General features: G+C 44.4%; 1 protein-coding gene across 1 annotated transcript in view; it reads left to right on the top strand.

The window, feature by feature from the left end:
* The window catches only part of ARG2 (arginase 2), a 173602-nt gene that overhangs the window by 99161 nt on the left and 62015 nt on the right, over positions 1 to 12426 (top strand). The gene's annotated exons all lie outside the window — the stretch shown is intronic.

Here is a 12426-nt window from a genome sequence, read left to right on the forward strand (position 1 = left end):
TTCGTCACTCCTTAGGTGTCATTTCCCTGGTCTCTGTTTATGCTCCAACTGAGGAAAGTGATCTCACCATGAAGGACACATTCTATGCCGTGCTCGAGTCTGTGGTTGATCAGTGCCCCAGACGAGATACACTTCTCGTCTTGGAGGATTTTGATGCATCGACTGGAACTGAAAAGGATGGTTATGAGACGTGTGTTGGTCCCCATGGGACTGGAACTGTGAACCTGAATAGCACTAAGTTCGTTGACTTTGCAAGAAGTTATGGACATGGGTGGCCGGTTCATGGTTTCAGCGCCCACAAGCTCCTTGCTGGAGTTGGTATTCCAATGCTGGTGGAGTGGCAAAGGAGATTGACCATGTCCTCGATGATGGTCGCTGGAGGATGATCCAGAACTCTCGGGTCTACCCGAGTGCTCAGTTCCTCAATACTGACCACCAGCTTGTTGTAACAACTCTGAAGTTGCACCTTAAATCCAGGAAAATGGCACCATTCAGGCCTTGGCTGGATTGTGACAAGCTCAAGGATGAGGGGGTAGCTGAGGAGTTTGCGAACAGGCTGAGTGGAGATTTGGGGGGTCTGGGTGCTTTGGGAGGTCCTGAAGAGTTGTGGAGTGCCTTCAAGACCACTGTCCTTGATGTTGCCGGTGGATGTCTTGGAACTCACTGCAGGGCAAAGAAGAATTTTGTCTCTCAAGGGACACTGGATTCCATTGACCAGAGTCGCAGGGCCGGGCTGAATGGCAGAGCTGAGATGTTCAGGGAGCGGAGGCGTAAAACTGTACGTGCGTGAAGGGTGGACAAGGAGGCCGATGTGCAAGGAATCTGTGAGGGGGTAGAGCATCTCCTGTGGTCAGGTGATTCATGTCCTGCTTACGGGGAATTTGCGCATTGCGTTCAACCAAGGCCATCCCTCGGTGCACTGCAGTGAGAGCAGATGGTGGGAGGCTCTTGACAGAGGAGTCCCAAGTGAAGGCCCGCTGGGCCGGTTACTTTGAGTAGTTGTACCAGGCTGATCCACCAGCTGTCAAGTTGGACTTCAGCGGTGTGCAATCCCTGTTGCTGCCCATCCAATCAACTGTGGTCCACCTTCACTTGCGGAAACACAGGCTGCGGTGAACCTGTTCAAATGGGGTAAAGCTCCAGGGATCTGTGGAATCCATGCTGAACTTCTCAAGGCTGGTGGAAATGCTGCACTCATGTCATTGCATGCAGTTCTGTGCTCTGCCTGGAACACAGGCATCATCCCAACTGACTGGAACAGGGGCCTTCTCTGGAAAGGGAAGGGTGATCGCCAAGACTGCAACAACTACTGAGGGGTGACGCTCCTCTCAGTGCCGGGCAAGGTCTTTGCTCGGATAATTCTTGATAGGGTTCATCACCATCTGCTTGAGCACCAGCATCCAGAGCAGTCAGGCTTTACACCAGAGGTCAACGATTGTCCGTAACCTTGCTCTTCGGGTCCTCACTGAATGCAGACGAGAGTTTTGGCAGGGGCTGCTTGCAGCCTGTGTTGATCTCTGTAAAGCGTTTGATTTAGTGAATTGGGATGCCCTCTGAAGGATTCTTGGTCTTCGTGGGGTGCCACCAAAACTGATCGATCTGATATCTGAACTCTACTCTGGTACTGAGAGTGCTGTGAGATGTGGTGGTACCATCTCTGACTTATTTCCAGTTGATACTGGAGTTCCTCAGGGGTGTGTACTGGCCCCCCACACTTTTCAGCACTTGTATGGACTGCATTCTCGGGAGAATGTCAGAGAGATCAAGCTGCGGTGCATCGTTTGGGAATGTCAAGATCTCTGACCTTGATTTCGCAGATGATGCAGTCATCTTTGCGGAGACTTTAGAGATCGTTTTGGGGGCCCTGTGCTGAAGATATGTGCTGAATGAGCCGCTGGGATTACGGGTTTCCTGGGTCAAAACGAAGATCCAGGCTTTCAATGACATCTTGGATTCTGCTGTACTGTCTGTGCCTGTTTGTGGTGAGAATGTTGAGGTCGTGGAGAGATTCACTTACCTTGGCAGTGATAGTGATATTCATGTCTCTGCTGGCTGTGAGTCAGAAGTCAATAGATGTCTGGGGCGTGCCCGGGGAGTCATGGATTCACTGGATAATGGGGTGTGGTTCTGCCGTTACCTGTGCGGGAGGACGAAAGTCCGAGTCTCAGGTCCTTGGTTCTTCCAGTCTTGCTCTCTGGATGTGAGACTTGGACTCTGACCAAGGATCTGAGACAGAAACTTAATTCCTTTGGTACGAGGTCTCTTCGGAGAATCCTTGGCTATCGCTGGTCAGACTTTGTGTCCAACGAGCGGTTGCTGAGAGAGACTCAAATGAGATTTGTTACCTGCATAGTCCGTGAGCGTCAGCTGCGGCTGTATGGACATGTGGCTCGTTTTCCTGATGCTGATCCTGCTCATCAGATTCTCTCAGCGAGGGAGCCTCATGAGTGGAGGAGGCCAATGGGCCGACCACGTGCCTCGTGGTTGCATCAGGTTGATCGGCATCTCACGGAGATTGGGATGGGCCAGGCATCTGCTTGGGGCATGGCGAGACGGAGGCCCCTGGAGTACCAGTGGAAAGTGGATGCAGCGACGCACTGCTCTGGCGCATGCTCCCACACCTGACCTGACTATGAGTCGCTCATTGAAAGGGATGCCGGATAGGCAGGCGAGGGTGCTGATGCTCCTGAGGTGGACAAACCAGGGTGGCAGAACTCTGTGATTGAGAGCTGCTAGCAGGTTGCCGCAGGTTTTGATGTAGCCCCTGGTATGGGGGCATCACCTCCTTCAACCCCCTTGTGAACTTGAGGTAACACTCCATGACAGGATTGGTATCGAACACAGCCTCTCAGTAACTGACCACATGTGTTGCAGTATATCACCCAGGAAGTTGACTGTGAGTTTGGACCTCGACACCCCTTCCTCTTCATCACTGCCCATGTCCTCCTCCACATCCGAAACCTTGGTAACGGCTCCCAACTCCTCCTCGGCACGCAAGGTGATTAGAGCATCCAACTCCTCAGGCTCCACGTCATGAAAGCATCCCAGACGTGGGTGACCACTTTGGTGCTCTACAGCGTTTCCCGAAACACTTTCTTGGATTGCCTTCTCGTTCTTCCGTATAGAGTAAACATTGGATTTGTTTACTCCATGGTGTGTGCCCACAGAAGACACACTCTGTTCTCTCGACAGGCAGTCCAGCAGATCCACTTTTTGACTCGGGCTCATCATTTTCTTCTGCCTCTTGGCAGTCGATGCATCTCTGGCACTTTTTTGTGCTTGGGAGCCATGTTTGATCACTGAGAAAATGAGTGGAACAACAGGCAAAATGCCAGTAAAGCCAGTGGGATGAGAAGAATGATCGATACCCAGAACACGCTTGCATACATGCTGCGGGGATTGTGGGTATATGCGGGAATGCTGAGTAATCTGCCCATTGTTTTTGGGGGATGCTGTCAGATGGAACGTTTTACCAGATGTACTCAGCTACTGGGGTAGATGTGGTGAAGCATTTTGATTTTGCAAGCGTCATGCTAACATTTTACTCAGCACGTATCAAATGTGGTGAAGCATTTTAATTGCTTACGCAAGATTCCATGCTAACGTTTTACATTTTAATTGTGCAACTCATGGGAGGGGAGGAAGAGGGAAACATCTTCGGCAGCTCGTAATGGGTGCGGTAAAGCGTCTTTGTTGCGGAATGGTGGAACAACCCACACATATCTTCCACCAGGCATGTTGTATCCGAACAGTTTTAAAACTGTTGTGTTCATGGCTTGTTGAAGATATGTTTTTGCAAACAGTACTGAACTACTGTACTGTATGTACATACAACTCAATTATAATGTGCCTGGTGGAAGATGTTTTAGAACTGTGGTTATGTACACGGCTCGTGGAAGATATGTTTTTGCGTAATAGTACACTACAGTATGTACATTCAGCTTGTTTAAAGCACGGCTCATGCAAGATGTGTTTTTGAACTGTTTTATGTGTGCGGTTTGTGGAATATATATATATATATATATATATATATATATATATATATATATATATATATATATATATATATATATATATATGTTTATATATATATATTTATTTATTTATATATATATTTATATATATTTATTTATTTATATATATATATATATTTATATATATATATATATATATATATATATATATATATATATATATATATATATATATATATATATATATATATATATATATATATATATATATATATATATATATATATATATATATATATATATATATATATATATATATATATATTTATATATATGTATGTATATATGTATATATATTTTAATCCATAAAAACCGTGAATGCCGAAGCAGGTCACATTTTGTAAACCGCGAATAGCAAATCCATGAAGTATTGAAGTTTGACAGTATTGTGAAGATCGTATGTTGAGGTTGTCGTGATTTGTTGTCAATAATACAAATTTAACAAGAAAAAGAGCAAACAGAGATTGTCGACCCCCACCAGGACTTCTTTTGAGTGGTGTGTTTTTGTAGGTTTTTGGGTAAGTCCAATATGGCTGCCAAACCATGTGACATTATATCATATGTGTTCTTCATGGACAGGTGGTCATATGTGTTAAGTTTTGCCTCAATTTGTTCAGCCACTTCAGAGATTTTTGAAAGTTAAAATTTTTTTTAACAATATGGCTGCCGAATCACATGACTGATGATGTCATGAATCTTTTTTTTCTGTGGACCATTTTATCCCTAGATGACCCTCAAAAATTGTCATACTAATCGGATGTAGCATTCTACATATACAATTATGATGTCATAATGAGGGCACCCATGACATCATGAAAAAATCACACTCATTCCCCATGAGGAGTACTTGCTATGTGCAAAGTTTCAATTTTTCCCTTTGTGCAGTTTCAGAGATACAGAGGTCCAATTTTTTCCCGTTTTTCCAATATGGCTGCCACACCACGTGGCCTATGACGTCATAATTATCAATAAAACATTCTACCTGAGTCATCACATCAATTTGTCTTAATCCGACAAGCGGTTGCAGAAAAAAACACGAAAGTTCTGTGCGGATAAACAAACAAACAGCCAGACAAACAAACACACAAATGAACCAATGTCACCCCAGGGTGACCAGTATCTTGCCAAAATGTGAACATGAGTGACTTATTTAAGGTCACACTGAGGTGAACAGAACTGCTATCCACCAGGAGCGACTCCTTGAGGAATATCTGCCGACGAGAGATTCCGATGATAATCGTTTTACAGAGTGACCATGAACAATATGTGTTTGCCTCATAACGTTACCCAATGACATCATAATGGCTAAAGCTTGACATATCTAGAAAACACTCATCGAGGACTTCAATTTGAGGTACTACAGGATATGGTTCCTAAAACTTGAAAATTTGACTTTGGGGTCAAATATGTTCGACCTCAGGCGCTAACCCCTGAAGGTCAAGGTCGATCACAAACAAACACTAATAAACTGAGCGCGAAGCCATTTACTACATTCCGACAAAGTTTGGAGATGATTCGATGAAAATTACTCAAAAAGAAGGGTTTCATTGAACTCCATAATTGACTTCAAAGTGATCTTGACACATGACCTTGACCTTTATATTTTCGTACTGTTAATGGTATCTCTCAAGGACCGTTGTACATGATATATCACGAGATTTTGATGAGAACTGAGGAAATAAAATTTTCATGAAAAATCCGTTTTTTCGTCATGATGTCATCAAATGACGTCATAGCGTCAAACTTTTGACAGATCTGGAAAGCACTTATCAAGCGCTTTCATATGAGGTATTACTCGATATGGTATTGATGTGGATTTTTTAAACCCACCTTGTTGTGATCGTTGTCCTCCTGAAGGATTCTAACTGGCCGATTGTGGAATCCTATTTGACTTCAGACAGAGTTTAACGTTTGTCCGATTTGATTATAAAATCCTACAAAAAGCCTATCGACACTGATAAAACTGATGTCCACACAAGTCCTTCCTTGTGAAACAATTTATTTTCTAATTATACACCATACACTTCTCACCCTTGTACAATGAACTTAAGAATCCCATTGATTGCAATATTATTTGGTTCTATTTCATTTATTCTTACTTTAGTCAACAGTTCGACCAACCCGATTCAATTCATTTCTACATTACATCAGAGAGTTTTATTCTAACTTGGTACTTGGTCAGTTCCAAGGAGTACAAGCCACTGAGAAACTATACTTCCTCACATGCTTTCACTGAAACAATTTACCTTTCAAAGCATTTTATACTTTCATGAGAGAGAGGTTGGGGGATATTCACCCAGACTGCAGACGTGTCCTTTAGACAAAAAGCCACTTCGTACATTTCTAAGCAAAGCTTCATTTATCAGCTCGGTCACTCTGCCCCAGAACAACACATTTCTTATCATTTAGGGCAAAAGTATTTTGGCCAGAAATGACAGCCAATTCAATTTGCAGCATAAAAGTTACATTTCTGAAACTCCATTTGTTACAATTTTAAAATACATTAATACAAATTTTTCCCCCACAGTATCTAAGATTTCAAAATTTGACCTTGGGGTCAAAAACTTTCGACCTCCAGCGCTAACCATGAAGGTCAAGGCCGATCGCCACCAAAAATTAATCAGCTGAGCGCCAGACCATGAAGTATATTCCCATGAAGTTTGAAGACGATCCGATCAAAATTACTCAAAAAATAAGGGTTTCGTCGACTCCCCTGATTTGCGACAGTCACCTTGACCTTTGACCTTGACCTTGAAAATTTTATGCGCTGAAAGGGACCTCTATAGGACTCTGATATGCGAAGTTACAAAAATTTCCAATGATAACTGTGCTCTGTAGAGTGATCGATATGTGATTACAGAGAAAAAAAAAAAAACATACAAGCTGACTAACATATCTTGCAAAAACTTCGTTTTGGCAAGATAATTAAATAAAACTCGAAGAGTGACAACTTGGCAAAACAGCACAAAGTAGAATGGCACTCAGAAGAGCGCATACCTCTGCCAGGTGGAACAGTTCACGTCTTGTATCCCCACTGATGGGCTGTACCTGAACCAAAATCCAACCCGCTTGTTCTTGTCACCTATCCAACTCATCCACCTTGTTTTGTCATAACTCGTCCACAACTTTTTGAGATATCGTGATATATTTAGTTTTTGGCCCGATCTATCAATTTTAGAAATTAGGCCTGTGTTGACCTTTTAACCTTAACATTAATGGGTCATTGAATTCAGCGATGTGACATGAAAATGCTCTTCAAATTTCAAGTCAATGGGATGCAAATTGAGGATTTTAGAAAATTTGGCTCAAATTGGCCTTTTGGCTTATTTTGACCTTTTCAAGAAGAATTTGGGTTTTGTACCATTTTGTGTGACTTTGGCAAACAGATCCAGTATGTTGAGGAGTTTGTACCAATCATCCTCAATCGCCTCGTTAACCACTTTATCAAGTCAGGTATGGGAGCATGTGCCAGAACAGCGCGTCACCATGTCCACTTTCAACCGGTACGCCAGGAGCCTCCGTCTGGCCATCCCCCAGGCAGATGCCAGGCCCATCCCCATCTCCTTGAGATGCCGGTCAACCTGTTGCAACCATGAGGCACGTGGTCCGCCCATTGGCCTCCTCCACTCATGAGACTCCCTCGCTGAGAGAATCTGGTGAGCCGGATCGGCATCAGGAAGACGAGTCACATGTCCATACAGCCGCAACTGACGCTCACGGACTATGCAGGTAACAAATCTCATCCGAGTCTCTCTCAGCAACTACTCGTTGGACACAAAATCCGACCAGCGAAAGCCAAGGATTCTCCAAAGGGACCTGGTACCAAAGGAATTAAGTCTCCATCTCAGATCCTTGGTCAGAGTCCAAGTCTCGCATCCATAGAGCAAGACTGGAAGCATCAAGGACCAGAAGACTCGGACTTTCGTCCTCCCGCACAGGTACCGGCGTCACACCCCATGATCCAATGAATCCATGACTCCCCAGGCCTGACCCAGACGTCTATTGACCTCTGACTCACAGCCAGCAGAGACATGAATATCACTGCCAAGGTAAGTGAATGTCTCCATGGCCTCAACATCCTCACCACAAACAGACACAGACAGGACAGCAGCATCCAAATGTCATTGAAAGCCTGGATGTTAGTTTTGACCCAAGAAACCCGTAATCCCAGCGGCTCCGACTCCTCATTCAGCACCTCGAGAACCTCCAAAAGGATATCTAAAGTCTCCGCAAAGATGACTGCATCATCTGCGAAATCAAGGTCCGAGATCTTGACATTCCCAAACGATGCACCGCAGCTTGATCTCTCCGACATCCTCCCTGGAATCCAGTCCATACAGGTGCTGAAAAGTGTGGGGGCCAGTACACACCCCTGACGAACTCCATTAACAACTGGAAATAAGTCAGAGATGGTACCACCACATTTCACAGCATGCTCAGTACCAGAGTAGAGTTCAGACATCAGATTGACCAGTTTTGGTGGCACCCCACGAAGACCAAGAATCCTCCAGAGGATTCTTCATGTTGTCCATCTATCTTCTCTGTGCTTCCTAGCGCGAAGTCTCGCGAAGTCTCTCTTCTTCTTCTTCTTCTTCTTCTTCTTCTTCTTCTTCTTCTTCTTCTTCTTCTTCTTCTTCTTCTTCTTCTTCTTCTTCTTCTTCTTCTTCTTCTTCTTCTTCTTCTTCTTCTTCTTCTTCTTCTTCTTCTTCTTCTTCTTCTTCTTCTTCTTCTTCTTCTTCTTCTTCTTCTTCTTCTTCTTCTTCTTCTTCTTCTTCTTCTTCTTCTTCTTCTTCTTCTTCTTCTTCTTCTTCTTCTTCTTCTTCTTCTTCTTCTTCTTCTTCTTCTTCTTCTTCTTCTTCTTCTTCTTCTTCTTCTTCTTCTTCTTCTTCTTCTTCTTCTTCTTCTTCTTCTTCTTCTTCTTCTTCTTCTTCTTCTTCTTCCCTTTATTGCTTCAGCATGATTTGTTTAAGTTTTGTTGATCAAGTTTCATGAGGTGTTTTTTTTTTTTGATTAAAAAAGTTTTATTTTTTTGTGAATTAAAACCTCGATGTTTTTGTATGGTTTTTTTTCATTGCCAATAAATTTGACAAAAAGGGGGTCATTTTTTCCTGAAACCAGGTATCCGAAAAAAATATATTATATTTACCACATGAACAACGATAAAAATTAAAAAGAGCTAGATATTAATAATGGTATATAATAATTTTTATGCAGGGGTTCCCTGAGACATGAAAACTATTTCAAGGGTTCCACAAGGGTGAAAAGGTTGAGAAACGCTGCTCTAGCCCCTCACAGATTCCTTGCACATAGGCCTCCTTGTCCACCCTTAGTGCACGTACAGTTTTATGCCTCAGCTCCCTGAACAGCTCAGCTCTGCCATTCAGCCTGGCCCTGCGACTGGTCAATGTCCCTTGAGAGACTCGTGTCCCTTGAGAGACTCGTGTCCCTTGAGAGACAAAATTCCTCTTTGCCCTGTGGTGAGTTCCAAGACATCCACCGGCAACATCAAGGACGGTGGTCTTGAAGGCACCCCACAACTCTTCAGGACCCCCAAATGCACCCAGACCTCCCAAATGTCTGCCTAGCCTATTTGCAAACTCCTCAGCTACCATCTCATCCTTGAGCTTGCCAACATTCAGCCTCGGCTGGGATGGTACCATTCTCCCGGATTTAAGGTGCAGCTTTAGAGTTGCCACAACAACACGGTGGTCAGTGTTTAGGAACTGAGCACTACGGTGGACCCTACAGTTCTGTGTCATCCTCCAGAGACCATCAATGAGGACATGGTCAATCTGCTTTGCCACACCGCCTGCATTGGAATACCAAGTCCAGTGATGAGCTTGTAGGTGCTGAAACTTGAATCAGCCACCCTAAGTCCATGACTTCTTGCAAAGTCAAGGAACTTCGTGCTATTCTGGTTCATATTTCCTGACCCATGGGGACCAACACATGTCTCATAACCATCCCTATCAGTTCCAGTCGATGCATTGAAATCCCCCAAGACTAGAAGTGTATCTCGTCTGGGGCACTGATCAACCACAGACTCGAGCATGGCGTAGAATGCATCCTTCACGGTGAGATCACTCACCTCAGTCGGAGCATAGACAGAGACCAGGGAAATGACACCTAAGGAGTGGCGAATCTTTAGTCTCATCATACGCTCGTTGACCGGTGTTACCTCAATTATCATTGTGGTCAGTTTATTGGACACACCCACAGCAACTCCTTGAGTATGGTAACCATCAGAGTGACCAGACCAATAGTAGGTGTAACCACCCACCATTATCTCACCTCAATCCGGTCTCCGAACCTCAGAGAGTGCTGAAATACAGACGTCCAAACGCTTGAGTTCAGATGATAACAGACACAGGTGATCATCCTCACTTCGGGATAGGATATTCCAGGCACCCACCCAAAGGGACCGCCTCAGGTTAACCCAAGGAGACCGCCGTCTGGTGGACGACACCTTAGCACTACTCCGGCACACTCTCTCGCAATCTGACCCAGGGATGTTACCCTGTGGTTTCCCTCCTATCATCAAAGATTGGGGGTCCCGAAGGCTTTGCCCCAATCCCGTCATCCGGTGAGCTGCCCCACGAAGGGAAGCTGCACAGGAGGTACTCCCACGGAGTGGGTTTTCAGATTTTTTTTGCGTTTTTGTGTTTTGCGGAATGAATGGTTTTACGGTGGCCGGAGTGCAAATCCTGCCACCAATCTCCTAATAAAAAGTAACCCAACTGCAGGAGGACGTCCACAGACACAGTTGGGCACTAGATATGGATGGCCGTTGGCTCACAAGGAGCTCCTCATCCCTCCGCCTTAAGCACTTTATAATCACCACAAACCCACCTTATCATTTGATTTGGGCACATGGACTGCTGGGGATGCCCAATCACTACAATCTACAGGGTACAAAATGTCATCCTTAATTAACCTGTCATTTTAATTTTCTTCAATACGGTGTCTTTCGAGCTTTCTGAAATGCTGGTTTTGCATCAGGCTTTGGCTTGAGAGATGCAGTGAACCCTTTTTTGCCCATAATCTCACTTGTGAACAATGAGCTATTCCAGTTTTACAGCTTTTTACACTCTGGTGGGAATTGACTTGATTGAGGGCCAGAAACTTTGGGTTTTAAAACCCTTGTAATCACGAAGATACTTTCCCAATGTAGTTTTATCTTACTCAGCCAATTCCTCCCCAACAAGGATGGAGGACGGTTCCCTTTCACACCAACAAGTTCAAACATGAAATCTTGGTTAATCCCATACCACACTAATACCTTGGTCCATCCAACAATAGGAAATAATTCCCCCATATATCTATGCAAAGTTTTTTGTTGTTGTACAATGGAAATTCAGACAACTTATAATATACAGTTTCTGAAACAGTTGAGCAGGGTGCTTCCGTGTCATGTTCCATGACAATGTCTGTGCAACCTACCATCACACTGAGCCTTACTGGCTTTACCTTACTGGTTGATGCAATAAAACAATACAAACCAGATGCTTCATGCTCGTTTTCCTGACCACTCCCAATCGGTGTTGTCCTTCACCGCTGAATCCACATATCTGGTCGAACTGTTCATGGGGCATATTTTTCGTACATGTTCCATTTTATGGCTCCCGTAACAGGTCACATCTTGAAGCCGACACTTCTCAGGGTGATGATTTCCTCCACAGCACTTGCACGGACATCCCGCTGATCCACAGCACTTGCATATAGGTTCTGACCATCCGTAAAATGGCGCTCCCGCCTTTTTCCAGACTGGCGCACAGAATGGCACTCTCGCCGCTCGCCGGGCTGGCTTTGACCTCCTCCCTATTGAAGTTTTTTTCGTCGCTCCGTCCTTGGTCCTTGCTGTTTGACTGCCCATGTGCTCCTTGTTAGCTTTGCCAGCTAATTCGTCTGACAAACATTTTACTATGGTGACTTCAAAATATAAAATTGCCTTCAATAACAAATTTGTTTGGGTTCTTTCCATTTTTGGGTGAAGTCCGGACACAAGTCTGTCTCTGAGGGCTTCTTGTAGAAATCATCCAAACACACACATTGAAGTAAGCTGCTTCAAATGTATTATGAAGTTGGCCACGGACTCGGGCTCACCTTGGTTGGCCATCCAGAATTTGTCACTCAGCAATCACGATGGGTTTAGTAGTGAAGTGTTCTGCTAACAACCCCTTCAAATTGTCATCAGACTTCATTTTGGAGCATCTGGACTGCACGAGTTCTTCACCATTTTAAACCTCTCTGCTCCCACCAATGCCAGTGGCAGGTTGGTCTTTCTCCCGTCGTCGATTTCTCCCCAACACAGCCATCCTTTAGGGTTCCTGAACAATCGATAACCTTTGTCGCCAATTTGTTGGATCCTGGATAAGCCAATATGCTGAGTATT

The sequence above is a fragment of the Eptatretus burgeri genome, chromosome 7, assembly GCF_056783735.1.
Source record: "Eptatretus burgeri isolate ZD-2024b chromosome 7, Ebu_testis_v1, whole genome shotgun sequence".
Taxonomy (NCBI): Eukaryota; Metazoa; Chordata; class Myxini; order Myxiniformes; family Myxinidae; genus Eptatretus; species Eptatretus burgeri.